At 45.3% G+C, this 26,034-nt stretch overlaps 1 long non-coding RNA gene across 1 annotated transcript; it reads right to left on the minus strand.

Moving 5' to 3' along the window:
* Positions 1-4,213, minus strand: LOC123643845. Its single transcript, XR_006736937.1, has 3 exons — positions 4,197-4,213; positions 3,455-3,592; positions 1-170 (listed from the first exon to the last, which is right to left on the minus strand). It is a non-coding gene; the product is annotated as an uncharacterized LOC123643845 (long non-coding RNA).
* Between the last annotated feature and the right edge of the window lie 21,821 nt (positions 4,214-26,034).

Genomic DNA, 26,034 nt, shown 5'->3' on the forward strand with positions numbered 1-26,034 from the left:
ATGCAGGGGGAAGAGAGCACGTGGGGGAAGAGAGCACGCGGGGAGGCCCGGCAACAAGGCTTTGGCCCAGATGCGGCGCCTAAGACTTATACTCACATGTAATTGGTTAAAACAAGTCACATGGCCATGCCCAACTTTGAAGGGGGGAGAAAGTGCAGTCCTCCCTGTGCCTGGAAATGGAAGAGACCTAGATTTCGGCAATCAGAAGTCATGCCTGCACCAATAAGTAGTCACCACTTAGAGAATTCCTTTATCTTTTGCCATGTACTTCCCAGTCAATTCTGTTTACCTGGTGTGAACATTATCAGCCCTACTTTATTTTTATTGGTGTTTGATATATTTGTCCAAGCTTTGATTCTTTCCCTTTGTGTGTGTGTGTGTGTGGTTTTTTTTTTGGGGGGCGGGGGTTGAGACAGAGTCTCACTCTGTTGCCCAGGCTAGAGTGCTGTGGCATCAGCCTAGCTCACAGAAACCTCAAACTCCTGGGCTTAAGCGATCCTCCTGCCTCAGCCTCCCAAGTAGCTGGGACTACAGGCATGCGTCACCATGCCCGGCTAATTTTTTCTATATATATTTTTAGTTGTCCATATAATTTCTTTCTATTTTAGTAGAGATGGGGTCTTGCTCTTGCTCAGGCTGGTCTCGAACTCCTGAGCTCAAACGATCCACCTGCCTCGGCCTCCCAGAGTGCTAGGATTACAAGCATGTTTGTGTGTGTTTTTTAAAAATTTAGGTGTATTTATATATATATATATTAGGTTAAAATATATGTAATTTCAGAAATTTTGCCTTTTAATAAGGAGACCTAAATTGTTCACATTATTGCTTGTGGTTGGGCCAATGTCTTCATCTAAATTTTGACATTCTGTTTTTCAGCTTCTCTTCTTTAAATTTTTTGCTTCTTTTTACTTAATTTTTTTTTCTAAAGACTGTTGTGCTTGCTTTTATCTTCTGCAATGATTTGGAAAATAGACATCCTGTTTTTAATTCTGTTCGTGGTTCCTTAAGGTTTTTCATGAAAGTTATTAAACCCATATTTATATTATTATTAAAGTTGAAATCACAAACAATAACTTCAGGCTCCTTCAGAAGAGAGACAGTGAATTTAGCCCATTTGCTCCTTCCCTGCTTTCTATGCCGTTTCTGGGCCTCCACTGATAGAAGCTGTGGACACTCCCCTTAACTGGACCATTAAAAACACCGAAGCCTCCACCCTGCAAAGTCCTTCAGCATTCTCACGTGCCCTCTTCCCCTGCTGCCCCCTCCCACAGGCCCTGGGTTTCATCCCAGCGGATATGGGGGGGGGTGTGTGCAGGGTGGTTCAGATCGTCCTGAGCAGCACATCTTCGTATGACCTACAGCAGCAGAGCTCAGTCCCTGGTGCACAGGGTACGGTTCCTCCGCAGAGGTTGCCAGCCCTTTCCTTCTGTGAGCAGGAGTGCAAAAACGGCTCTGTGTTGCTGTCCCCAGAGTAACGTGCAGCTGCAGCGGGTTGCTCCTTTGCCCAAGGAACCAGACTAGAGTTGGGGAATGGGCAGACCTGTCATCTCCAACACTGGCTGGCCCCCTGAAGCCTCTCAGAGGTCCTCACCGCTTTCGTTTCATTTAATGAACTGCTGGGGAGCCCCGTGCACTACCATGAGGCTTCAGATGTGAATAGGATAGAAACAAGGTTCCCAGGTGTTTGTAGTCAAGAAGGGTCAAGAAGAGTCACTCCACACTTGGATGCACACCATGGCATGGGACAATTCTGCAAAGGAAACATAGGCTCCCCTGGGACAAGGCAGAAAAGGCAGAGGGGGTTGATCAGAGGCACAGGCTTCAAGGGGCTGGTGTGGGCCACGTGGATCCAGGCAGATGTGGATCCTGCTCTTGGGCGCTCAGGGTGAGACAGAGGGCCTGGTTGGGGGGTGCCTGGCGGGGCTGCAGGGCTCCTTTGCTTGGTGTTCCCATCCCTTGGTCTGTGGACACAGCTCAGTCTTCCTTCCTAGACAATCAACGGCCCAGCGCTACTATGAATTCTGGGTGTGAGAACTAGAGTCAAGGCAGGCGGCCTGCAGCAGTGGCTTCTGCACAAGCTGCCTGCAGGAGGGTGCCCTCGGCCACCTGGGGGTGGGCGCCCTTCACATGACCTACAGCAGCCGTGCTCGGAGCCTGGGCTTGGGCATCCCCAACAGTGAAAACTGGGGCATAGTCATTTATTCATGCACTAAACATAAGCACTTCTGTATTAATATTAATAACATTGTAAGATTACATGGACACATATCTATGTCTATATGTATCTATGTCTACGCTCATCATTTCTTCCCAGGCCCAGCAGATTGTCTTGCAGACACCCCTGGGACACGGGGATACTCCCAGAACCCCATGTGGAGAGCGCTGGCCCAAAGGGCCCTCAGTGTCTTTCCAAGGAACCCCTGTCAGGGGATGGTGTCAGCTCCTGCATGATCCATGAGCTCTGAGGAAGCTGGGTGGACTTCAAGGTAAAGGTTTGGATCACTTTTTTGAGGCTGGAAATGGGATGACACCGGGCAGGACGTTTGCCATGACAGCTATGAATCTCGAGAGGATTTGATTTCAGGCGGCTCTGACCTTTCATTTTGTACTTTTTGGTTACACTTGCATTGTTTGCAGTGAAGGGGTAATACACACACACACACACACACACACACACACACACACACACACACACACACGAGTTCACAGCGGCATTATTCAGACATAATTGAAAAGTAGAAACAATCCAAGTGTCCATCACCTGGTGAATGGATAAATAAAATGTGGTACATCCACATGGTGGAATACTATTTCACAATAAAAAGAAATGAAGTACTGATCTATGCCATAACATAGATGAACTTCTTTTTGAACCTTGAAAACATTCTGCTAAGTGAAAGAAGCCAGACACAAAAGGCTACATATTGTCTGATTCTTTTTATGTGAAAGGTCCAGAATAAGCAAATCTGCAGACCCAGAAAGTGCATCAGCGGCTGTCTCGGGCTGGAGTGGGAGGGTGGGGAACAGGGAGTGACTACCGATAGGTACGGGATTTCGGGGGTGGGGGTTAGGAAAACAGTCTAAAATTGATTGTGGTGATGGCTGTACAACTCTGTAAATATACTAAAAACCATTGATTTGCACATTTTAAATGGATGAAGTGTATGGTATGTGAATTATATCTGAATAAAGCTATAATTAAAAAAAATAAAGTTATTTTAAAAGGGAAAAAAGAAGGTTCTTGGGGAAAAGTCATGCACTCAGAACCCAGCCCTGTGCTTGGGGCTAGAACTTGTGCAGGAGTTGCTGTCTCCCAAGCTGCCCGTAAAGACAGGTAGACCCACGCCAGGGTGTCAGGTGGCTTGGCCCGTTTCCTGGCACCACCCCTGCTATCTGGGAAACTCAGGCAAGGGAAACCTCAACTTCTGTAAAAAGGAAGCAATAGTTGTACTACCTCGTGGTCCTGCTGTGAGGATGACAGGAGATGACCCGTGTCAAGGTCTTTGCTCTGTGCCTGACAATTGGAGGGCTATGGTTACTACACGACCAGGTACACACACACTCTGCCACCGGAATGTCTAGGCTTCCCAAGCTGTGAACAAGAGTTTAGTCTCATTAACAGGGTACCCAAATTACAACAGCCTGGAGGACTGTGCCACCCTCTCAGTCACCCACCATAACCTCAGGGAAACCCCAGAGGCACCTCAGCCAGGGGCAGGACAAGCCCATCCATACGCTTATGCTTGCTTCCCTTTTCCTCCCGGCTAACAGTCAATGGCTCACAAGCCCTCAAAGAGGACGCTGGCCACTGCACTCTGTCAATGCAGCCCAGGGACGCTGCTCTGAAATGAGGCCACTCTAAGCTCCCAGAGAACCCAGCTCTGGGGCTGGGATGGGGAAGGCTCTTCGTCTCACACTGCCCAAGTGTGCAGCTGTGCTGACTCAGTGTCTTTGTACCACGTGAGCTGCCCCTTCAGCTACTGCCACCAGCTGCTCTGGCCTTTGGGCCATGAAGTTGATCTATGTGGGTGGGGAAGGGGCAGAGGCAGAGGGTAGCAGATGACCCCATTCTATCCCCTTCTTCCTCTTCAAACCCTTATCTCTGTCCTTTGGAGTGTCCTCTCACCCTACTCAACTCTGCCCCCAAAACTCTCATCCTCCAGCCAAGCAACAAAGGTCTTTGTGCATCTTGATACCTTCTAGTAGATGGTCAATCCCATTTGGGCCAAGCCAAGATGCTCTGCTATACCGAAGTGGTTGTGAGTCCCTCAGGGAAGGGAGGGGTCTTCCCGGTTTTGATGTTCCAGCCATCTAGCCCCGTTCCTAGCATGCAACGTAACAGGTGCTCCATGGAAGCCTGCGGAAGCAAAGGCAAGCTGAAGGCTCTAGCACGATCCGTTCCGATGGGAATTTGGGTGGCTCCCACAGGTGGGCCCCCTGGGAGGGCTGCTCACAGAAGGGGCGGGGGACCACATTTGGTTATCATCAAGTGAAACCGAAGTGGCTGGCCTGGGAGTGTTGGCCTCTGTCCCCTAAGATGGCCTCCGAAACAAAGACTGCCCAGGCAGCTGTCTTCTAAGGCCAGCGGGGGCTGTGCGTCCTGAAGGGCAGAGCCTGCAGGAAATGCCCCTTCTCTGCACCAGCTTCCCTCCTGGCACATCTCCACGTTCAATGGAAATGGCTGCTCAATTTCTGTCGCTGTCACTATCAAAGTTTAAGACTTCCTTTACAATCCTGCAAAGCCCATTTCCCCCAAACACACTGCCTCCATCTGTCTTCAGGCAACATTCTCATTCCATGGTCTTTCCTGTGATGAGAAATTCTCTCTGACCCTTTGCTTTTAAGATAAACATCTTAGGAGATGTGTGGTCAAACATCCTGGCCCCTCTGAGCCACAGTTTCTTTCTGTAAAATGGGGATAATACCTAAGCTAGAGGGTCGTGGGGAGAACTGGATGCTTTGATGAGGGTCTTGGCTGTTGGCACAGTTAACACTTAGCAAATGGTAAGATAAACAATGGAATGTGTGTGGGTTCCTCTGGCAAAGTGTATGAATACAGGGTGAATATGAAGCTATAGTCTTTCCTACGTTATAATTATTTCAAGAAATAATATATTTCACAGAAACAGAATTTTAAGGAGAGTGCCTGAAGCCATCTCTCTAACTAGAGAGATTTTAATTCATCTAACACAGACGCAAATGCTGTCCACTCTTCCAAGCACATCCTGGATCTGACCACATCTTGGCCCCGCTCTGCTCCCACACTGTGTAAGCCACCTCCATCTCATGCCTGGACAGCCAGAAGGGCTGGCTGATGGGCCTCCTGCCTCCAGTCTTACCATTCTCTCATCTCCACATAGGAGCCCAGGTGATCGTTCCCACCGCAGGGCCTTTGCACTTGCTGTTCTGCATGGACAGCTATTTCCCAAGATATTCTCATGATGCATTCACTTACTTATTTCATTCCAATCTCTGCTCAAATGCCAATCCCTCAGTCCATTTCCTGACCATCTTACCTAGAAAGCCTCACCTGGCTGCCCCACGCCCTGATTACACTCTGTCCTGCTTTTTTTCCTTCTCGTATTACATTCTCTGCTTATTTGTTTATTGCTTATCCTTCCCACCAGAATGTAAATTCCATGGGGCAGCATTTTGTCTTGTTCACACTATAAGTCCAGCATCTAGATTCTAAACACTTTAAATGACCAATAAATGTTTGTCTGCTTGTCGAATGAATAAATGGTCATGTTTACAGCTGAGTCCTGGATAACGTCACAGTTACAATCAGGGGAAAAAAAGCATGGACCTTAATGGAAGTGACTTTTAGTCAATTCTAAAAATCTAATCTGTCCTTTTAATAGTTTATTGTACTAAAAGCCCTACGAAGGAAGAGCAGCCTAGGCAACCAGGGAGGCCTTGGCATACGTGTCTGGGGCTTTGCAAGCTACTCAGAGAAGTAGCTAGGGTCTAAGTTGTTCTCAGAAAAGGTAACCCAGGGCTGCGAAGGAGAAAGCCGAGCGCTGCCAGGAGGCCCTGTCCTTCTACGGGAAGCTCAAGGAAGCCCAACGTCACTTCCCAGGGAGCCTTCCCGGCCTGGAGCCCACTGTTCTGAAGGCACATTCTAAGGCCCTGGATGCTAAGGCAGCAGCCAAACAGCGTGTGACGAGGGACAGGAGGAGAGGCAAATAACTGGATCTATAAAAAATTTCATTAAAAAAAATTAACAGGATGGTAGCTACATTTTGTCAAAATTCATCAAACTTAAAATGCATCAAGCCCTTCCAATGGTACACGTATATAAACTACACCTCATTACGGTTGCTTTGCAGTCAGAGGGAGGAAAGAGAGGGGAGGACAGCCTGGCGCTCAACCGGGGGACCCTGCCCATGGCAGTGAGCAGTCAGGAACCACAGGAGAGGAAGAGGGAGGGATGGGCCGCAGGGGAGGTGTATCCTGCTTTTATAGGATATAAACTTTTAATAGGAGACCATTTCTGTTTCTAACCCCAGTGCTTTTACATTTCTTTATGTTCCAGACAAAACCAGCATGTCAAATATGTTCCACCACCACCAACAGACACTGGCTCTGCAAAGGCAGGACTAGAGTGACAGAACAATTTGGCCCAAATATTAAGGTTAGCCAGCAATTCCCAACATATCATCAGTCATTCTTTTTTTTTTACACATTAGAGATTTTATCATTTATTTTCATCATTTTGTTAGCAACAGTATTTTATGTATACTGTTACATATATTAATGTATAGTCATGAAATAATTTCCTGTAACTTTAGTAAATATCTTTTTTTTTGGCTCTTATTTATTTATTTTTTAAATTTCAGAATATTATGGGGGTACAAACATTTTGGTTACATATAATGCCTTTGCCTCCCCAGGCCAGAGCTACAAGTGTGCCCACCCCCTATACAGCACGCTCCGCACCCACTGGTTGTGAGTTTACCCATCCCCACCCCTCACCCGCCCAGCACCTGATGAATATTACTTCCATGTGAGCACCTAAGTGTTCTTTATTTAAAACAAAGAAAGAAATGAAAGAGGAAGGAAGGAAGGAAGGAAGGGGGGGGGGAAGTGAGTCTAGCGAGGTCTTACTATGTGTTGCAGGTCCTTAGAGAATCTAAAAGCCGGCAGTCGCGGGGGGAAACCACAGCCTGCTGGTGCCCTCGGGTGGTGAGGTGGCAGGACTGCACGGATCCCAAAGGTTTAAGGCAGTGGTTTCCAAACTAGAGCACGTTCCGAAGATCTGTTAAAACACAGCTTGCTGGGCCCCACCCCCAGTTTCTAATTGGGAAGGTCTGGGGTAGGGTTTGAGCATTCGCCTTTTTAAGAAGTCTCCAGGTGCTGCTGCTACCACTGCTGTTCCTGGGACCACACGTGAGAATCACTGATTTAGCTGATCCAGCCCAGCACCTGCTTCTGTCACAGTACTACATTGCATGCTAGGAAATTAATTAAAACAAGCATTTTTCTGCATTTCAACAGTGGTTTATGGATGATTTTTTTGGTTGGTTTTCAATCTTCCAAATGTTTGCAGTGTGGTTTTAACTTTTTTAAAGCAAAACTCAACACCCAGGCGGGGCGTGGTGGTTCACGCCCATAATCCTAGCATTCTGCGAGGCCGAGGACAGGGGATCGCTTGAGCTCAGAAGTTTGAGACCAGCCTGAGAAAGAGCGAGACCCCCATCTCTACTAAAAATAGAAAAGATTGGCTGGGTGTGGTGGCGTGGGCCTGTAGTCCCAGCTACTCGGGAGGCTGAGGGCCTGTACTCCCAGCTACTCGGGAGGATAGCTTGAGGCCAGGAGTTGCAGGTTGCAGTGAGCTATGATGATGCCACTGCACTCTAGCGAGGGCAACAGAGTGAGACTCTGTCTCACAAAAAACAAAACAAAAAAAACCCCTCAACACCCAAAGTACATCACTCTTGTGGGAGAACTGTTACCACGATGAATTTCTAAGAGGCAGGCATAGACCACTGTTTGCAAAGATGGACTGGGCACTTTGGAGCATGGGCACCTCTTTGCCTTTTCAATAGCTTTCTATGCAAGGCCTTGTTCTTCCAAAGACCATCCCAGGAGGGTGAGGCTTGTGCCTGGACTCCCTGTGAGACTGGCTTCCCAAACATACCCTTGGCTGCTGGCGGAGCCACCTCTCCCTTGGAGCTGGTGCTCTTGGCCCTCTGCCTGGAGGACTCTGGACCCCTCTCCTCTTGCCAACCCCAGGCCCTTGCTCTTGGCTTCTCCCTGCTGCTCCTCAAAGAGCCCTTGGGAGAGGACAGTTTGGCCTGAGCCCAGACTCTGGCCCTCTTTTTTTGCTGATGGGTCAGGTTTGGGGCTGTAAGTGAGGAGACACTTAACTCCCCTGGCTTTGCAGAAAGGAGACCCAGACCCTCAGGGACTGGAAGAGAGTGCTTTCTGGAGGCGGGCAGAGCTTGGACTCAGCATCTCCAAGGCCACAGGGACTTTCTCTGCACCAGCTCTCTAGCTTGGGGAGTAAGGGCAGGCCACATTTTCTTAGATCAGCTAGAACCACAACACCTCCCACCTCCCAGGGTGGTAGGTCAGACAGGAGTGGAATCCCAGGAGTGGACCCCTCTGGGCCTACAGGTGGCTAGTTCATAAACGTGCATGCACCTGCTGGGGGTCCTGGGGCCCTGCCTAAGCTGCACCCAGCCCCAGGCTGACACCCTGTTCTTGATCCCAGTGGGAAGATGTCCCTCCTGGACACTTAGAGGTTCCTGCCTGCTATGGTCTAAAGGTGTCCTCCAAAATTCATGTGTTGGATACTTAATCCCCAATGCAACAGTGTTGGGAGATGAGAGGTGTTGAGGTCATGAGGGCTCTACTCTTGTGCGTGGATTAATGTCATTATAAAAGGGCTTAGCAACGGGAGTCTAGTCCCCTTTTGCCCTTCTGCCTTCTGCCTTGTGAAGACACAGCAATCTTCCTCTCTAGAGGATGCAGCATTTGAGGCATCATCTTGGAAGCAGAGACTGGACCCTCACCAGACAACGAATCTGCTGGTGCCTTGATCTTGGAGATTTCTCAGCCTCCAGAACTGCAAGAAAGTAAATTTCTGTTCTTTATAAATTACCCAGTCTGGGTAATTTTGTGCTATAGCAGCACAAAATGGAATAAGACATACTCTCCCAGACATGCAGGTAGAGCCCTGGTCATCTTTGCCAAGCAGGTCTGCCCTTGAGGCCCAGCCTAAGGCCTCCCCATGCACATGGTTCTTGTCCACAGACACTGTGCTGGGGCCCAACTGCTCACAAGACAACCCCCACAGCAAACTGCAGAGCACAAGAGGCAGGTGCTGACCTTGACTGACTCCCCACACTCCCCTGGAAAATGCACATTCTCCTCTTCAGGCCAGGCTGGGCCACCACTAAGTCTGGCCTTGCCTACCCACTGGATCCTGGATGACTGCAGGGTCTACTTGGAAGAGCTCTGGGCTCTAGAAGCTGAGGAGTAACATCCACACCTAGTGCAATCAATCATGGGCCCTCACCAAGATGTGAGTCCCAAATGCAGTTGGCTTTTGGGGATGGAGGTGCTCATAAACAACCCCAGATTCTTCCATCATTTGCCTGATTTACTCAGCAGCCTAAACAGTGTGTGGGAGGCAGAATATTGATGCTCTAATCCTGGAACCTGTAAATATGTCACCTCACATGGAAAAAAGGACTTTGCAGATGTGATTGAGGGTGCAGACCTTGCGGCAGAGAGAGATCCTGGATGAAGTGGAGAAGGGAGGCAGGTGGGTCAGTGAGAACAGGTGTAACTATGGAAGAAAGGTACAGAGAGATGCAACATTGCTGGCTTTGAAGATGGAAGAAGAGGCAATGAATCAAGGAAAATGTGGGCAGCCTCTGGGAGCCAAAGGCAAGGAACAGACTTTCCTCTGAGCCTCCAGAAAGGAACACTTTGATTTCACCTGCTGAAACCCATGTTGGACTTTTAATGTACAGAACCATAAGAGAAATTTGAGTGGTTTGAAGGCACTAAGTTTTGGCAGCAACAACGTGCCGTGTCAGCCTGGCTGATCAAGAGAGAAAGTTTCAGAGCTGCTGTAGAATTTCTTATTTTTTATAATAGCTTTCCTGAGATATAGTTCACATGCCATATAATTCACCACTTAAAGTGTACAATTCACCATAGAATTCTAGGGCTTGTTTTGCAACTTCTGGAAATGACCTCCATCTTTTAACCTCTGAAATACCCTCACTAACAAACCTCCAACTACATCTCCAGAGGCTTATAGAAAATGTTTGTGCATATTATCAGTGGTTATTAAATAAACGACTGAGATCAAATAGCTCATCCTTGTCTAATCAGACTTCCTATTTCAAAGGTTCCATATTAGGTGAAAGGAAGTAAATTTATTATTAGCTTAACACATCCAGAGCAGGGATCCTCTTTGTGTAGAAAAGTGCCTGGAAAAGGTGAGGTTTGAGCACATGGAAGGTGGCAGGCACCCAGTCATCCATGGAGGCAAGCTGCGCTGCTCTGTCTGAGATGAGGAGGGGACTGGCCTTGCTCTGGAGAGGGAGAGGGAACAAAGACAGAAGGGACAGAGAAGCCAGGGGAGGGGCACTGGCGGGATGGGAGGCCAGAACCCCACCCAAGGCCACCTGAGAAGGAGGTGGGACATTGACACAAGGGGGCATGTTGGAGTCAGCCTGGAATTGAATTTGTTGTCTGGGTGGGCTCTGTGGGGGCTGGGGGATTAAGGAGAGGCCTGAGCCTCACACTTCAATTCCTGCTTGCAGAGCAGGGTCCACAGCAGGGACCTGTGGAGAGCAGGCTGCGTTGGACACTGCAGAAATTTGGGCAGTAATTGAAATTCCCCATGGTGTGGAATCGGGGCCCCAAGCTGAGCTTTTATCAAGTCCAAGGGGGAAAGAGACCCCCTATGTACACCCCTTATGTCTACTCCTAACCAACACTCACAGACCAAGCTCACATAATTTGTCTACAGGTGGGGAAAGGTCTATAACATTCCAGGTGTGTCACACAGCTTGTTGTCTTACTTGAGCCAATAGTTAGTGGCCACCTCTAAAATACAACCTTTGAAATCATCAGGTAACCAGTGTCTTCCTAGCTCCTTTCCCTGCCCCCGTCCAGTGCACAGACGCTGGCGTCCCCACCAACCACTACTTTATATTCTCCTCCGTGTGATCCCCAGGACTCCAAGTGCCAGGGCTGATCACTGCTGGTCTGGGCCTGAGGGCACCACATCCTGCTGCGACTGCCCATGGGCACAAAGGTGCAGCCTGCGGTCGGAATGGGCAGGGAAAGAGGAGTGCAGTCTGTGCTCTGGCCGGGTGTCCCCCAAGGTGCCCACTTGGGCAGGCCTCTGTATGGTGCATACACACGATCGCGTCCCCCGTGAGCCGGCCCAGCACACGCAGTGAGAGTTATGCCAAAGCCAGCTTCCCAGAAGCCCCACAACTAAGGTCTTCTGTTTCTCTCGGGGATCCTCTATGGGGTTGGTCAGATTTTTTTCTTTTAAACCTTTGTAACAATGAGGGTCTAATTACCTCCCCTTTGTCCAGGCCATTGTCACAATTCCTTTCTCAAGCTTAGGGTCTTGCCTGGTTTTTTTCAATAAAAAATCAGTCATGAGCACAGGATGCCCCTCCTACTGTGTTAAAGGTAGGCACAAGCTGCCCTCAATGAGTCCAAGGATGTTTTTCTGGTACCTTCTTAAGAAGAGGGGGAACAAAATATAAACTTAACTTCTAACAAGGCACCCTCACATAGCTATAATCCCAAATTTAATTTTCAGGCAAAGATAGTGAACATCCTTGTGTATTAATACTTTAAACTGTATGTTTATTAAATTATCTGCTTTTTATAGTGTTTGAATTATTTAAAACATTGGCAGTACGGTCACATATGTTATACAACCAGCACGAACATTATTTTATCACATGTCAAAAATAAATTTAGAAACTCAGCTCCATGCAGACAGCAATTTTGCCTGTTTTGCTCATTTCTGTATTTCCAGTGTCAAGGAAAGTGCCTGTCACATAGTAGGTGCTCAATACATATTTGTTGAAGGAGGGAATTAACCAATTAACTGATCAACTTCACAAATTTCAAAAATACATTAAAATATCTTTGGTACTATAACTCACAGCTTCCTTGAAATACTAAAGAAGTAATAATAATGCAGTCATTTTTTACATTCTTTTTAGACATTTAATCTATCAATTATGTCTTACCTTGAATGGATTAAATGTTTCATTGAGAAATAAGATTGGAGATTCCTAGGGCATTAAATTTACCTTCTCCTGAAATGAGAGCATAATATATTAACATTAATTATTCTGAAACTTCTGAACTGATGGAAATTCATTGCAGAAAAATCTAACCGTGTTGGCTCAAAGAAAGCCATGATGTAATAAACATTCAGCAAACTACAAGTTACCTCCTGATTTTACCACTTAACTATTTCCATGACCTTGGTGAGGTTATGTCACTGAATCTAAAACTCCTCATTTGTAAAATCAATATAATAATATTTCACCTTCCTACTTCATGGAATTGCTACGATGATTAAATGGGATCAGGCATGACAGCATTCTGAAACCCTTGTATTAGTAAAACACCACTCAGAACTGAGCTTTCCTAAAAAGCATGTGTGGGTGTCTGATTCTGAATACCAAAAGTGGATATGTAATTTTTTTAAAAAGTCAATCAGATAGTTAAACAAGAGTCAACCAGATAGACAATTTGTATTTCTTTGAGCCCCACTGCCTATAATTATTGGCCATTTGGATTTCTTCCTCAGTGAATGACTTGCTCTTCTTTGACTATTTTCCTCTAATGGATTTGCAATAGCTTTTTATGTATTTACCATATTTGTTTGTCCTTGTTTGTCATGTATTTTGCTACTATTTTGCCCAGATGATTTTATGTGTCATATCAAAGTTTTAGATTTGTGTGTATGTTCACCTACATTTTTCTCCTGTAATACATTTATTTTTATATTTAAATACTTACTCCCTCTTGTCACTCATTCCAGCATCAGGTAAACAGAAGGGACTCTAACCTCATTTCCCCAAAGATGAGCCAGTTGTCCCAAAGCCATTTACTGGCTAATCTGTGCTTTCCAGACTGATCTCAGTTGCCACCTTTTTCATCTTCTAAATCCCACTCACACTTGGAGTGGTAGCTGCACCCTGCTCTGTTCCTATGGTCAGTCTGTATAGTCCTAAACTAGCATGACACCACTTTGATTACTCAGTAAACTATTTCAATATCTGACAGGGGGTGAATCTCACCAACATCGTGCTGAAAGAAGCTGGACATCAAAGAGAACATTCTCTAAGATTCTACTTAGATGAAATTCTAGAACAGGAGAAACTAATCCATAGTGACAGAAAGCAAACCAGTGGTTGCCTGAGTCAAAACTAGTGTTTAGGGGGTGGGGGACAGTTGTGGGGAAGACTGACTGCGAAGGGGCATGAGGGAATCTTCTGGGGAGGTAGAAATATTCTATATTTTGACTGGGTTGGTGGTTATAAGAGTGCATACATTTGTCAAAACTTATCAAATTGTACACTTAAAATGCATTCATTTTATTGTATATACTGTTAACCCTTGAACAATGCAGGGGTTAGGGGCACCGAGTCCCTGCCCAACTAAAAATCCACCTATAACTTTTGAGTGCCCCAAAACTTAACTCCTGATAGCCTACTGTTGAACAGAAGCCTTATCAATAACATGAATAGTCGATTGACTTATATTTTGTATATCTACCATATACTATATTCTTACAATTAAGTAAGCTAGAGAAAAGAAAATGCTATTAAGAAAATCAAAAGGAAGAGAAAATATATTCTCTATTCATTAAGTAGATCATCATAAAGGACTTCATCTTCATTGTCTTTATATTGAGTAGACAGAGGAGGAAGAGGAGGAAGAGGAGGTGTTCGTCTTGCTGTCTCAGGGGTGACAGAAGTGGAAGAAAATCTACATGTAAGTGGATCCTTGAAGTTCAAATCCATGTTGTTCAAGGGTCAACTGTAAATTATATATCACTTAAAAATATCTGATAAGGCAAGCTCCCCCTTATTTCATTGCTATTTCCAAAAATTGCTTTTCTAAACTTATATAATTATTCTTCCAGATGAACTGTAGAATACCTTTATAAATTATTTTTAATTACATTGGACTCTTGACAGGAATTGTGTTAAATTTATTAATTTGAGATAGAACTGATCCTTCTATGTTATTAACACTTTCAGGCCATATACTATGGCTTGCATCTGTAATCCTAGCACTTTGGGAGGTCAAGGCAGGAGGATGACTTGAGGCCAGGAGTTCAAGACCAGCCTGGGCAACACAGCGAGACCTCATCTTTACCAAAAAAAAAAAAAAATTATCTGAGCGTGGTGACACACGCCTATAGGCCCAGCTACTTGGGAGGCTGAGTCAGGACAATCACTTGAACCTAGGAGTTTGAGGCTGCTGTGAGCAATAATCACACCACTGTCCTCCACCCTGGGTGATATAGCAAGATCTTATCTCAAAAAAAAATAATTTTTTTTATTTAGACTTTTCCTCCACAAAGAGGATGTATCTTTTCATGTACTGTAGTATTCTTTGGTAAAGTTTTGTCATTTTCTTTAAGTATGCCATAAACATTTCTTATGAAGTTATTTGAGCATATATTTTATATATGTTTGCTACTATCAAAGGATTCTTTTAAAAATCATATTTCCTAACTTATTTCTGATATATGAAAAGGCTCTTGATTTTTATCTTGTATCTGGCCACATTACATAAGTTTTTATTCTTTCAATATTCTATTAAGTGATTTTATTTATTTTTTGGAAGATAATTATATAATCTGGAAATCGTAAGATTGTCTCTCATTTTCCAACATTTGTACCTCATTTTCTTTTTCTCTTATCTAATTTCATTGCCTGAAACATGTAGAGCTTTTGAATAGTTGCAAATGATAGTGGGCATTCCTGTTGCTTTCTCAGTTTAATGAAGCTGTCTCTGTTTTTCCTTGAGGAAGTACAACGTTGGCTGTTGGTTTCTGATAAATACTTATAACCATGCTAAAAAATCTCCCTCCTATTTGGGGGTTCTGAGTATTTTGGTCAAAATGGATGTTGAATTATATCCAGGGTCTTTGGCATTTACTTAGATCACTGGCTCCTAATACTGGCTTCACATTAGAATCATCTGGAACCTTTTGAAAATACTGTTGCCTGGGTGCAACAGATTCTGATTTAATTGGTCTGGGGTGGAGCCCAGGCACTGGTGCTTTTTTTTCCCAAGCTCTTCCGGTAATTATAACATAGACCTAGGGTCAGGAACTGTTGAGCTAGAGCATTGCTTCTCAAACTTTAATGTGCATATGAGTCCTGGGGATCTTTCTAAAATGTGGAGTGTGATTCAGCAGGTCTGGAGTGGGTGGGGCTTGGAATTCTGTATTTCTTGCTACTAAAAGTGAGGTCCTTCAACCAGCAGCATCCAGGACCTTGTTAGAAATGCACAAACGCGACCCCATCTCAGACACACTGGACCAGAATCTGCATTTTTACAGGATCCTCAGGAGTCTCATATGCATTAAAGCTTGAGAAGCACTGAAGATAATTACACATAAGGGATTTTTTAACCTTTATTCTATTAATGCAATAAATTACAAAACCAAATTTCCCAAATTTTTAACTACGCTTACACTCCTATTACAAAACTATGGCTTAAGACTGATGAATCTGATTTGCTAATATTTTATTTAGGATTTTTACATTGATGTTCATAAGAAAGATTGATCCATATAATCTTTTTGTGCTGACTTATCAGGTTTTGGCATCAGTGGCTGCTGCAGGGGTTATTTCTCTACACCTATTCCTAATTTTGTGTACTTTTTCATTGTAAAACTTGCCAGAAGTTTTCATAGTTTATTGATCTCTTCAAGAAATGAGCTTCCTTTCCCCCCTTTATTATATGTTGACTTCCTATGTATCCTGAAGTCTATTTATGAAAAAAAAAAAAAACCAATCTATTGGAACTGTCTTTTTATTTAACCATTGCACACTGTTTTAACTATTGTAGCTCTATGAAACATTTTAGTATTTCTTACCAAGAGATTTTGGTACATTCACTGAGCATTCTAAAACGTCCCTTTTCTTTCTTTCTTGCTCCCTGCAGGCACCTGGTAGGACGTCAGGAGATGATGACATCACCTTAGAAAGGTTTCACTATGTGCCACTCAGTGGACTGGCAGCTGCTTGCTGTGTGGGTATGTGGGCCTCCAATGTGTCAGGCCTGAAACACAGTTACCTTCATAAATGTCTTTACCACATGCTGAGCAATCCTGAAAAGGAGCCTTGGATTCTGGGATCAACCCAGCCAAGAACACTCTGTTCCATCTTCCATCTTAATAACGAAATGCTGACTGCCTGCTAAAAGATGCACAATTTATTTTAAATATATGAATAGGATGATTGTTTAAAAAGAGCTCCAGCTGGTTAAATTTAGGTTCCTGCAATAAAACTCTCCTCCGGCACATTCTCTGGCTTTGGGCCCCACAGGGCTGCAGGTTCTCTCCACTGAATTGTAGACTGTGGTCTTGCGTGTTCAGGTTTTCCGGTAGCGGTTTGATGTCCTGAGTCAGGGCGTCAGTGACTGCATTGGCCTCAAGAGGACTCCTCCATTATTTGAGCCATCTACTTTTAGCCCATTCTTGCCAGTTAGGAAAAGTTTTATTCAGTAAAATATTTCCAGTGAACTACTGGACAAAAAAACAGGTGGCTACTTTCCTTTGCCATGATCAGAGAGGTCCTCACTCCCTCTGTCCTTTGAATGTGTTCACTTCTTGATGTCCACCTTCCTGGAAGAGAACAGCCCACAAGAGCTCTAAACTGTGACCAGGTGTCAAGTGAGGGCCTTATCAGGCCTCCTTCAGCAAGTTCTCAGGTGCAGTTAACAAACGTGGCCTGGCCTCCAGGTCAATCTTGGTCAAAGCCCTCAGGCTGCCTGGTCTTTTCCCTTTGTCTCTGTTGTCCCTGCAAGGGCTTGGCCCCTGGGCCTCCAACATCCCCTCCCCACCTGGGTCCTATTAACATGAGGATGGACCAGGGAGGGTGTCCAAAGGTGACATGGGGGGAAACACAGGGGAGCCAGGACTGCTGTCAGAGAGACCCGGTAAGAGGCAGGTAGGACTGTGCCAGACATTACTTCTAACACAGAGGGCTGGAGTGGGGTAGGGGAAGGCACCCAAATGATGGAGAAGGGGTGAGAACAAAGCATCACCAAGCTCTCTGTGTCTCTCTGAGACCTGTGTTGAGAGAGGGGAGATGAATGGGACTGCGCTGGTTGTCTTCATGAAGTTTAGAACTTAGATGGAGAAAGGTTGGGACAAAAATTTACAGATGGTTTATATGTGGCTGGAATGGAAGGTTTGTTAAGGAAACAAGAAGGAGGTGAAGTTTAAGAATTGGTTGAGGTTCAAGTGAGAAGAACCTTCAGGGCAGAGCTAAGGAGAGTGGGGGAAGGGAGGGATTTAGGAAGTTTATTCGACAGCAGCTGGTAGGATGTGTGGAGCCACGCACTCTCCTGTTCATGCTGTGGTCATTCTCTTGAGCTTGAGAACATTGTACTAGTCAGGTTTCTGCTGAGTCATGCTGGTAACAAACAAACTCAACAATCTCAGTGGCTTCGAGCAGCAATCTTCTTTGTCACACTCACAGATATGCTTGCTGGCTGGAGCAGCTCTCCTTCAGGCCCTGAGTTGCATTGAGTTCTCTTCCATGTGTTTCTCATTCTGGGACGAGTGGCTACCAGGGGTATGTTCTTCCCTTGGTGAATAACAGAAAGTGCATGAGGGGTGGGTGGCAACACATGCTCTTTGGAGCTGGCACACTGCCACTTCTGCCCATATTCCAATGATCCAGTCACAGGGTCAAGCCCCACATCCATTAAGCAGAGAAACATACTCTGCCTACTCTAGTGGGAGGCACTTCAGAGTCTTGCAGCAAAGAGTATGCATGTAAGATTGGAAACAGATTGGAAGGCAAGAGTTCATAGAATTACTTTAAGCTATGATGCTTTGGGGATGGGGGAGAAGGATTAAGACCCATAGAGAGATGCCAAGAGCACTGTCTGCAAGCCCCAGACCAGGCAGCCCCCTGGCATTGCTTTCCATGCCTTTCTCCAGAAGGACCAAAATGGCTAGGGTTTGTTACACAACAAAATGTCATGTAACTCCTTCCTATCCGCTACTTCACAATAAGAATAGCTACTAAATAATATTTATTAAGCAGTTATTGTGAGCCAGGCACTACTCCAATAAATAACACAAACCATCTCATTTCATCCTTACAGTAATTCTATTAGGTAGTTACTATTCTTATCCTCATTTTACAGATGAGAAAACCAAGGCATAGATGCTAGACACAGCTCCTTAGAATTAGAACAGGGATTCAAACCCAGGCAGTCCTGGTTGGAGTCACCGCTATGAACAGCCCTTCTTCATGCAGGATGCCATGAAGGGTACAGAGCTCTCTTGTAGGAACTTAGGACAAATACTTAGGAGTCTTAATTAGGGGAAACTGGGACTATTTTTCAGGTGCCTGGAACAGGAAGTAAACATGAGACCAAAGGAGGAGAAAGAGGCTGGCAGAAGGCAGTTTTTTAAATACATAAAATAAAACAAAGGAGTGGAAAGCTTTAAACACCATTGAGGATTTCTCTGAAGGTTTGAACTATGGAGAGTTTCAAAGCTGCTAATATCATTGCATTCCTACTTCAACTTCTACCTGGCGAGGGACTTGCATTTCCTGTGGGTTCTGGGATGGTTTATGTTCCATTCCTGACTCGTCTCTCCTGCGGACTGGCCCGCAGGCAGAGCCAGGTGTGGAGCCTGAGCACAGCTGGCTCTAATTTGAGGGGCCTTCTGCCATTTAAGATGACCTCACTCCATTCCCTTGACTTTTAAATATGCAATTCATGCCACTTCTCAAAATTTTGGATAATGATTTATTGGCTTTATTTCTTGCATTATCCTCCTGTATGAGGGATTTTTGTTTAGGGGCTTGATAATTGTTCCTGAAAGGGGATTGTAAATGTACCTACTAAAGGAGTGATCAAAAAATAATACTTTCATATTTCCACCATCCTGGCCATGTTTCAGTCATGGACACAGAATCCCTTTTCACCCTCCTGTATCTCCGACATCTACCTCTGAAAGGCCAATGTAGAATAAGGGACAGATGGCTAAGTGGCTCTGGCATCAACAGAACTAGATTTGAAACTTGTCTCTGACATGTAACAGCTGTATGACTGGGCAAAACAGGGGACTGCTCTGCACAGCCAACTGCAGCAGCAGCAGGAGTCCCATTCTGAGGGGAGTGCTCGCACCCTTGGACGTTTGTGAAAGCAGCAGCTCAGCTTGTTCTAGTAAGGGTGGCCATGTTCTGTGCTACCCTGGCACAGCTGATGGGCCATGGTGGGCATCTGACCTATGAGTGCCTGACAAGAAAGGAGAGTGTAAATTAATTAGGCCAATCAGATTCTTGCTCAGAAATCTGGGCTAGAAAATAAGGAGTGAATCGGGCAGATGGTAGGGGGTGGACCAGGGAGCAGGCTCTGGTGAGCAGCTGAGTCTCAGTAGGTAGCAATGGAGCTGTCTCCCTGTGAGGATTCTCAGAATCTTAAAAATCCACGGGGTTTCCATCACTAGAAACTTCCCCTTATCGCCTCCTGAATGTGTTCCCACCCCCAACCCACCCTGCTTCCAATTTGGGGGTCTTCCCTCTGCCCGCTTCAAATTCAGCTTCCTCATTACACTGAGCAGTGTAACTCTCTCCTCCCACTGGGTTCTGGGCCTCCCTGGGCAACCCCCAAACTCAATAACATGCTCTAAACAGGGTCCCCACTTCTACCTTTTGGAAGGACTGGCCTTCCTGCTGTGCTTCCCCCTCCCACACCTCCCTTGAGGGGAGGAGAACTGCATAAAGCTTGGTTTCCCCAGTATACGCAGTGGGCATTCCCTGCCACCGCCCAGGCACAAGTGGCTACGGTCACCTGTTTTCTTGCACTTTTTGTTGTGGTAAAATACACACGACATAAAATTTACCATCTTAACCATTTTCAATTATACAGTTCAGTAGTATTAAATACATTCATAATGTTGTGCAACCATCACCACCACCCATCTCCATAAATAACTTTTTGCATCTTGTAAAACTGAAACTCTATCCCCATTAAACAATAAGTCCCCATTCCCCCTCCCCCACCCCCTAGCACCCATCATCCCACTTTCTGTCTCTGTGATTTTGACTACTCTAAGTACTTCACATAAGTGGTATCATAGAGTATTTGTCTTTTTGTGACTGGCTTACTTAGCATATGTCCTCAAAGTTCACACATGTTGCAGCACATGTCAGAATTTCCTTCCTTTTTAAGGAAGGACGAGTATTCCATTGTCTAGCTATACCACAATTTGCTTGTACTTTCATCTGTCAACGGGCACTTGGGTTGCTTCCATGTTTTAGCTATTGTGAATAATGCAGCTATGAATGTGGGTGTACAAAATCTTTGAGACCCTGTTTTTAATTCTTTGAGTATATGCCCAGAAGTGAAATTGCTGGACCATATGATAATTCTATTTGTAATTCTTTGAGGAACCTCCCTACTGTCTTCCACAGCCCTGCACCATCCTACATCCCACCAACAGTGCACAAGGGTTCCAACTTCTCCACATCCTCACCAACACTTGTTATTTTCTGAGTTGTTTTATTGTTTGAGAGTAGCCATACTAATGGGTGGGAGATGGTATTTCATGGTAGTTTTGATTTGCATTTCTCCTTTCACCATTCAATACCTTTAGTAAAATAGCACAAAATAGTAATTTTAAAAATACCCCGGAAGCCAGAGCACCTGGGTGTTTCTGCATTGCTCAAATGGACACCCACTGGAACCCTAAGAGTCTGCCGCAGAACTTGCCCTGCAGGGTGGCTAGTAGGATAAGGAAATAGTGTGCTGAGTGTCCAGCACAGGGCCAGGCCACAGAGCCAGGCCACTGGTGGCCGATCAGTACCAGTGCTGGAGCATCCGCCGGGCGGAGCATGAGTCAAATGAGAAAACAAAGAAAGGATTTCTTATTGGGATGAACAAAAGCTTTGTTGATCCAGCAGCTGAGAGAGCACATGTATTTGTCAGGAGAAAATAAAATGACCCTGAATCTCTTCATCAATGCTAAATGCCTCAAAGGGACCACGGTGCCCTCTGTAAGACCAATGTGCTCTCCATTTTATGTGGCCCAAGCCTCACAGGCCCCACCAGCCCCAGGCACAGGTGCGGGAGTAACCTGTATTCCCATGGGAAGAAACCCGTCTACTCCCAAGGACCTACCCCTTCGCACAGTCCCCATCCCCAGGCATTTTTGGGAAGACCCGAGATGGGTGCTCATGAGCTCCCGGATGATCCCAGTTGGTTACTGAAGGGTGTGTGACAGTCACCCCAGCTACACCAAATGCTGACCTCTCCCCCTCACATGGTCTTCCATGCCCTGGAAACCAACGTGGCATGAGTGTGGACATCGCTGGGAAGATGACACTCGTGGGGCTGTGAAGAATCCCCAGAACAAACGGTTCAGAGGCAAGAGTGACAAAAGTTATCATTGTGCCCCATGGCCCAAACTGTCAGAACAATGAGATAGAAAGCCTGCCAAGGCAGAGAGGGGGAAGCAAGCTTTAGTACTGCTGGTGAGTTTGGTCCAAGGAATCATAAACCCATTCCCCTACAAGAGAAATGTACTATTCCTTCATTTATTCATTCAACAAATGTTTTGAGGACTTTGACATTTTCACATTGCATTTTGCATTTCCAAGCTACTTTCATGAAGAGTCCTCTGGGTCTCCTGTGATAACCACTGTGAACTCTGGGGCATGAGAGGATCAGGATATGCCACCTCAGAATGTGTCATTTCAGCATAAGATTTATTTTGTGCCAAAGGCAGTTGAGTTCCTGAAATCCCTTACCTGCCTAAAAAGCAAAACCTCTCAAAAGAACTTAATTGTCATAAATCCCCTCCCAGGAGTACCTCTAATCTAAGAGTTGAGAAGTCAGTACCACACCCAGACATTGTCACAGACTTGCACATTCTCCCATCTATTTTCTTGAAGGCCCATTTATCTTTCCAAAAAATTATGTGCTTTTCCATAAGTGCCCTTTCTCCTGCTCCCTTTCTCCGACTCCGTTGGGTACAGTATAGAGACTCCAACTTCTAACCACCCCTTTGAGTTACTCATCTCTGAGTACCCCTATGTACATGCATGATGCACATGCTAATAAACTTCTGTTTCTTCCTCCTATTAATCTGTCTTCTGTTAGTCTAATTTATAGGGTCCCAGCTAGAGAACCTCAGGAGGGTAGAGAGAAAAAGATTTTTTTCCCTCCCTTACAGGCACAAACTGTTATCTGTTCACCAGCCAATTTCCTCTTCTTCTCAAGCATTGCTGGATTTCATTTCCAGCCTCCTTTACAGTTAGGTGTAGCCGTGTGACTGAATTCCAGCCAATGGAATGTGAGCAGAAGTGACATGTACCACTTCCAGGCCCTGCACGTAAAAAGCTTTCGTGTGTGTGTGTGTGTGTGTGTGTGTGTGTGTGTGTGTGTTCCTCCCTGCTCTTCACCCCTCAGTCAGCTTGGTGTGAACAAGCATGGTGACCGTGGAGGTGACATGCTGGAGATAGCAGAGCCATAAGGTGACAGGATCCTGGGTCCAAGAATCAGTGCTCGGAGAGCCAGCCAGCTGGCCACAGGATCCACTTTGGGCTTTCTATCAGGCTTATGCCCAATATATTTTGCGATTCATTTGTTACAGCAGTTAGCATTACCTTAAGTAAAACCAGTTAGAAGATATATTTAACCACTACACAAAAATGTAATTCTGTTCTAAAACTTTGAAACTTAGATGTGTTTGTGGTAAGTATCTGTTTCCTTTCTTTTTTTATTTCAAAATATTAAGGCAGTACAAATGTTTCTGTTACATGGATAACTTGTATAATGCTTAAGTCAGGGCCCTTAATATGCCCATCACCAGAATAGTGTTCATTGTACAAGATAGGTAAGTTTTTACCCCTCACCCCTCCCACCATCCCCCCTTCTTGGTTTCCAATGTCCTTTACATGTCTTTATGCCCATATGTGCCCATCATTTAGCTTCCAATTATTAGTGAGTACATTGGTGTTTGTTTTTCCATTCCTGAGATACTACACTTAGAATAAAATCTCACACACACACACACACACACACACACACACACACACACCCCATGGTGTACTACTCAGCCATAAAAAGGAATGAAATAATGTCTTTTGCAGCAACTTGGATGGAACTGTTTCCTTGCTTAAAGCTGCCCAAACTAACTTGATTTTGCAAAATACTGAACATTAACATATGGCACTAAGGGCCTGGAGAGGAACAATAAACTGCTTCACCAGCTTAGCATACAAAGGCAGGCACATCTCTTTGAATTTCCAATTATATATCTACAATCTCCTATTGCCAGAAGTTCAGTACTTCCATCTTGAGACCTCCCCAACACGTTACCCCACACCGGGCAGGTAGAGCCAGCTGCCATCTTTGCTTCTGCTTCTGCCAGCCCGGGTCACTGCTAAAAACTAGTCCCACAGTCTGGACCATTGCGGAGATGCCCCTGCTGGTCCTGGCCCAATGGCGGCCTTCTCTGGGCTCCCAGATCTCAGTTTCCTTAGGTTACCTTCACAAGCTCAGGATTCTTCCCGAACCTCCACACCAGCAGAGTGGTTGAGCCCTGGGACTCGCAGCCTCAGCCCACACTGTGCCGGGAGCACTGTGGCCCTTTCAGCCAGGAGACCTTGGTCAGAGCCCTTTAGGCGACCCCACAGGTCTCCTAACTTCGAATCTCAGGGAGAAGTGGCTGGGGTCTCCATTCTTCCCTTCCAGGAGGTTCTGGTTTGTTCGCTCCAGAACTCAGCTCCAGGGAGGCCAGCGCCTGCTAAACCACCAACCCCCACCTGGAAAATGGGAGCCAACTCTCCGTCCCTTATAAAACAAAGAGGCCACCCAGAAAGTCTTAGCAGAACCCAGATCTGCGCCAAGATGTCCTTCTGTCCTTCTGCTTGTTCGAAAAAGCAGCTGGGAGCTTTTTCTTCTCTATTAAAAACGATTGCTGCAGATTGCATTGAGTTGAGAGGAATAGATGATGAGCCCCTGGGAAGATATTAATTTCCATTTTGTTACAAAAACATACAGCAGACTGCTGAGAAGCTGATCCCTCATTTTGCTCGTAAAACACATTTTGTATTAATTCATTCCTTTTTTCAGAATATACAATATTAATTTGCATTTGCTCCGTTTTAGAATTTGGCTAATGACCTATTAATTTTTTTAAGTCCAACTTTAAGGAGTTTTCCTTTAAAATAACCATAAGTTAAATCCTCCAAGCAGCCAGCCCAAAAAGAACTTGTGGGCCCAGCATACCCAGTCTTCCCATTCTGTACTCACACTGGCCACCTGTGCCCTGCTCCACCCAACCTGGGGCACCTTATCCCCAACTGCTCTGGCCTGAGGGCAGGAAAAACCAAGAACTTGCCTTTTTTCTTCATCAGGATGAAATTTTGAAAAGAAACTTGACTGAAAACAAGCAAGACAGAGGAAATGAAGACCCTGTGAGTGGTGCATGATCAGATGGATCTACAAAGTGCACTGTGAGACCCAGGACAGGTGCCCTCACTGCTTACCCCCAGCTTGGCACCTTCTTCTCCCCAGATGCCACATCTACTGGTAAGTTACCACATTGCTGATTTTGAGCATTCTTTACCCCTCCCCAAGTATTTCCAGAGTGCTGAGTCAGAAGTCCATGGCCAGTGGGTGGCCACGGGGTCAACAGAAGCCCTGCCCCAAACCCACCCGCCCCTGGGTATATGATGAGAAGGAAGAGCCAGGCTGCCCACCCGGCAGGGCCTGTCCCCCTCCTCCATCCTGTCCCACCCCAGCCCACTCTGCAGAAGGGCCATTTCCTCCCATGTGCTAGTGATTAAGTTTATCAATTCTCTCTTCTTCCTCCATTTTGTTTAGATTTATTACTTCCTTTTTCTCTTGGTTTGTAGCTTAAAGGGAACAAAGTTCATTAGGTATGGACTTGATTTATCGTTTCTCTCTTTTTTCCCCCTCCCTAATATAAGCACTGGGAGCAATAAATCTCCTCTAAGTACTGCATTGGCAGCATCCCAGAAATCGAGATGTGTCACTTGCATGGTTTTGTTCTTTAAATATTCTGTGGAGTCCTGAATATCTTCCCTAACGAAAGGTTTATTTAAGAAAGGATCGCTCTGCTGAATGCAATAAGAAACAGCTGAAAAAGAGGTACTACTAGAGCAAGGAAAAGGAAAGAGATAAAATTATCATTTGTCAATAATGTGATTTTATAGCTCTGATAATCAAATGAAAAATTCTTAGAATTAGTAAGGGTTTAGTTAAAGTGAGTGGATACAAAGTAAATATTCACAATTCCTTTCCTTTCTACCAACAATTAGAAAATAAAACGGGAGGTGAAAGCCCTCCCCACACACAATAGCAACTGTAAAAATTTTAAGTAACCAAGAAAGTAGCTCACAATAAATATGCAGAAACTATATGAAAACTACAGAACTTTACTGAGGGTTTTAAAGGAAGACAGAAAAATAGAGACACAGCATGCTCATGGTGAGAAGACTCAATGTTGTAACAATGTCTTTTCTTTTCAAATGGGTGTATATATTTAAAATAATAGCAATTAAAATTTCAATGGAATTTTTGGGAAACAGCCCAGATAATCCTGAAGCTCCTCTGGAAAGATAAAGAGATCTGATTTTCCCCACTGCCCTTCCTGGGGAGGTGGTGTCAGGGCCAGGGATGGGGAATGGGGTGGGAGAGGAAGGCTGGCAAGGGCAGAGGCAGAGGACTGGCCTGGCCACCACCCGGGTCCTGTGCTCCCCGCTTTCGAAGAGGTCCTGGGGGCAACCC

Source organism: Lemur catta, chromosome 8 (assembly GCF_020740605.2).
Source record: "Lemur catta isolate mLemCat1 chromosome 8, mLemCat1.pri, whole genome shotgun sequence".
NCBI classification, from domain to species: domain Eukaryota; kingdom Metazoa; phylum Chordata; class Mammalia; order Primates; family Lemuridae; genus Lemur; species Lemur catta.